The following is a 4,841-nucleotide window of genomic DNA, read 5'->3' on the forward strand; positions in this document are numbered from 1 at the left end:
CACTGTTGAGAATTCTGTTTTGATAAGTACTCCATTTTTTAATTAGGTTATCTGGTTTGTTGATGTTTAGTTTTTTGAGATTTTTAAAAATGTATTTTGGATATTAACCCTCTGTCAGATGTAGGGTTGGTGAAGATCCTTTCCCAATGTCTAGGCTGCTGTTTTGTCCTATTGACAGTGTCCTTTGCCTTACAGAAGCTTTTCAATTTCATGAGTTCCCGTTTATCAACTCTTTATCTTAGTGCCTGTATGATTAGTGCTCTGTTCATAATTTTGCATTTTATATTAAGACTTATAATCAATTTTGATCTATTTTGTGAAGAATGTAAGTTCTGTCTAGATAAATGCTTTGGCATTTAGATGTCCAGTTGTTCCAGAAACATTTGTTGTTTTAAAAAAAAATCATCTTTTCTCCATTAAATTTCCTTTGCTCCTTTGTTCAAGATCTGTGCTCACTTCACTTCCATGTTCTCTATCTTATTTTTTTGTTATGGAAAAAGTGTTTCTTTTGAAATTATTTTAATTTAGAAATAGAAAACCTCATAGGAAGGAGTAAAGAAACAAAAACCACAAAGCATCCAGGCAACATTTTACTTCATGAGCTTGTCACCCCTTCATTGGTTCACTCGTCCCATGAGAAAGGACTCAGCCACCCACAATGATGTTATTAATAGGGAGGGATATGGATCACTTCACAAAGAAGCCAATAAATCCCATGATAGCAAATCCTATCGCTGTGGCTCTGGAGATCTTCTGGAATTCTTTTCTGTCAGGTTTGGTGCATCTTTTAACCAGCCGAATTGAGTCCTTCACAAACTGCCAACTTGGCTCTACAAACTGCATTGCCTGATCCATGTTTGTGGGATGGCGGTTTGAGAGCGTAGAGACCCAGAGCTTAAGAGAGAATTCTATCTTATTTTTCCAATAGACTTATCTATTCTTTCAGCAGTACTATATGTTTATTTATTACAGCGTTAGAGTAAGTCTTAACATGAGGTAGCACCAGTTCTCATTGTTTCTTCTCTGTCAATCTTATGTTGGTTATTCTAGGTCCTTCCTCTTTTAAGAGAAGCTTTAGAAACACTCTGTTGATGTTCAACAAATTTTAGGATTTTGTTTGGGATTTCATTGAATCTCTAGATCACTGGTTCTCAACCTTCCTAATACTACAACGCTTTTATACAGTTCCTCGTGATGTGGTGACTCCAGCCATAAAATTATTTTTGTTGCTACTTCATAACTGTAATGTTATGGCTATGAATCATAATGTAAATACCTGATATGCAGTAAATCTGATACATGACCCTTTTTGAGATCACATATCACCCACAAGTTGAGAACCTCTGCTCTAGATTGAGGTGGGCAGGACTTACATTTTGATATTATTTCTTCCTATATTGTATGTGTGGAATATCTCTTCATTTGCTTGTCTTTGGTTCCTATCATTGGAGCTTTGTATCTTTCCTCATATAGATCTTGTACATATTTTCGTTAGGATTTATATCCAAGTAAGTTTTGGATGTTTACATAGATGATTGTCTTTCAAAGTTTCAAATCCCTAGATATAAAATGTATTTTGAAGTATTTGTAACATCACTAAGGGACACTAATAATATCTTGTTCCAAGTAAAGCATTTTTATAGTCATGGTCATCTCCTGTTTCTAAAACGGTAACAATTTCATTTTTCTCTATCACTAGTTTTAAAGTGTATAGAATGCTTTACAAATGAATAAATAATGTAACTTGTAAATTACATGTGATACTCTTTTATTTCTGTCCAATAAAAGAAACAAAAAATAAAAAATAACAAAATAAAAAGGAGTATTGCAGAAAAAAAAAGTTTCAAGTTCCTTGCTGCTATATTAAAAAAAGAAGCAGTTGGCCTTTGTATCCTAACCTGGTTATCTTGCAACTTTGCCATCATTTATTAGTTACAAGAGGCTTATTTTTATCTTTGAAATTTTCAACATAGGTAATCATATATTCTGACAGAGACAGTTTAATTTATCATTTCTTGTGTCCCAGTCTGCATATGTTTTATTTCCTTTCCTTTATTTCTTATTCTTGTCTTAATGGCTTATAGTATAATGTTAAATAGGAGTGATAAAAACAGTCTTGCCTTGTGTGTGTATTTGTGTGCATGTATGTATGTGTGTGTGTGTGCAAATGCACATGTATGTGGATGCTAAAGTTTAAACCCAGCGTTATTCCTCGGGAGCCATCCACCCTCTCTTGAGGTAGGACTCTTTCATTGGGGCCTGGGACTTGACAATTAGAGTAGGTGACTGGCCAGCAAACCCAGGGGTCCTTATGTCTCCACCTTCTGGTACTGATATTACAAATACATGCTTTCTACATGGGTGCTGAAGATTGAACTCGAGTTCTCAAGCTTGTATAGCAGACATTTTACTAACTGAGCTCTCTCTCTCCAGCCCCCAACAATGTTTCTCAGAGCAAAAGAATTCTCTGAATTATGTACATTTGGTTGATGTCTCTTTAGCCTCACTATAATAGAATTCTTCAGAATTCATTTGTCTTTCTTTGTGTCTCATGGCACTGACAAATTTTCAAGAGTACAGATTAGTTATTTTTAGGCTATCCCTCAATTTGAGTTTTTCTAGTAATTTTCATTATATTTGGGTTATACATTTTGGTAGGAAGATCACAGAGGTGATGGTGTGTTCTTTTTGGTACATAGTATCAGGAGGAATACATTGTCTATTTGTCCCACTAATGGTGATCACATGGTTAAAGAATGTCTTCCAGATTTCTCCACAGTAGAGTTACTATACTTAATAGTATCTGGTGGAAAGATGCATCAGACTTATTGTAATTGTATCAATATCCAGACTTGAACCTACTAGTTTTTAGATTCATCTGAAAGAATTATCATGACTGGAATTATCAAATGCTGTTTTCCAAATGCTATAATTTTAGCATTGTTTTTTCTCATGTAAAGTCTCCTTTTTCTTACACCTGCAGAGGCAAGGATATCTGTCTGTCTATCTATCTATCTATCTATCTATCTATCCCTCCCTCCATCCATTCACCATGTATCTATGTATCTATTTGAATATATATGGAGATATATACATATATGTGTGGATATATAAGTATATATATCTTAATGAACTCAGCAAGTTATAGCATATTAATATATCATTCTTTATATTAACATTCAAATGTCCTATATTGAACTAGGAGAAAATTTTCTGTATTAGTCAGGGTACTCCATAGGGGAAAAAAATCAATAAGACATATAGAAGGAATTTTAATTAGATTGGTTGACCATACCATGGAGGCTGAGAAGTTTCACTGTGGTCATCTTTGAGCTAATGATATAACCATTCAACCTTGGCCCAGGCCTAAGGATCAAGAACCCAACAGTACATAGACATATGCTGGTATCCTGAATTCAAATGCCTGGAGTCCAAAGTACCTGAAGTCCTGATGTCCATGGGCAGCAATTAAAGAAACCATTCCCATTCTTGAAGGAAGAACTGGAGAGAGAATGTCCCCTCCTTCCTCTCCACTCCATCTGGGTCCCTATCTAATTAGATGAGTATTGATCCTATTTGAAGTGGATCTGCCTCATTCAGTTTGCTGACCAATACATGAGTCTTCTCTGGATACACACATCTGAAGGCAGTGATTTACCAGTTTGCTAGCAACCTTAAGTCCTACCAAGTTGATATACATATTTAAACACCAGTCCATTCAAGCTGCTCCTGCATGCTTTTAGTCTTTGTGACTCCATCTTTCTTTGAGCAGTTCTTTATTTTCTCCCACCAGAAGATGTTCCATACTACTTATATTTTCAATTCCCCAGCTCTGGAATGAGCCAGATTTCCAAGAAGTCTGGCTGTTTTGACCAGATAATGACAATTAGAAACTACGATTTGGACACTCAGTGTTTATTATAATAGTTAAAGGTCTGCTTTTTTATTTATGAAGACACTGGATTCACACTGTTGACAACTAAATGCACTTTGCTGCAAGTGATAGGAGGCAGACCATGTCTTTCTGTTTTGATATCTTCTAAAAGCAACTTATACCTGATGACATATTACCACAGTGATTAAGGCAACAAGGTAGAACTTGAATTGATTGTCAATGAGGTTGGGCTGTAACACTCCCAATAAATGAGAACTTGCTGTGGGCCATAGAGTATGCTGGGAACTTTATAAAGCTGTTCTGATTCCCTATGGGAGTTCTGGAAGATGGAGTGAGACTGGTCTGATTGGCTAGTAATAGCTGAGCCAGGAGAAGAACTCAGCAAGATGGCATGAGACCCTACCTACTGTAGGAGAAAACCAATGCATCTCTGGTATTTGGAGAAAGCACTCTAGTGTAATAAGCTATGAACTGAAAACTTGATGTTCTCATCCTAGTTTTGCCACCCACTGGTTATGAAATAGCCATATAGTCTCTTTAAACATTAGTTTTACTGTCTGGCTACATCATCTGTTTTTTTAAAGGAAACAAAAGTAAGTCATGACTTGAAAGCAGATTTGCAAGCTCTAAAATGCTACAAAAATGGAAATGGCTACTATTTATCTGGCTATATGAGCCTGGAGTCTCTTCTGCCAGAGACCATAATATTTTTAGGAATTAAAATTGAGCTAAACATAGTGGCACAAGCTTGTAATCCCAGTTCTTTGAAAGTGGACACACAAAGATGTTCTGTATGGTACAGGAAATAACCTATGCCAGACATATTTTAGGGTTAGAATGAAGAAGTTTAAGTGTTTAGATTACATAGGACTGAGACTTCTGTCTTACTAAACAATGATTCTCTACCTTGGTGTAGGGTATGTGTGTGTTATAGGATATCAAACTC

General features: G+C 35.7%; 1 pseudogene; it reads right to left on the bottom strand.

Moving 5' to 3' along the window:
• Positions 1 to 645: 645 nt before the first annotated feature.
• Positions 646 to 873, bottom strand: LOC127675380 (protein transport protein Sec61 subunit gamma-like; annotated as a pseudogene).
• Positions 874 to 4,841: the final 3,968 nt, after the last annotated feature.

This window comes from Apodemus sylvaticus, chromosome X, assembly GCF_947179515.1.
Source record: "Apodemus sylvaticus chromosome X, mApoSyl1.1, whole genome shotgun sequence".
Taxonomy (NCBI): domain Eukaryota; kingdom Metazoa; phylum Chordata; class Mammalia; order Rodentia; family Muridae; genus Apodemus; species Apodemus sylvaticus.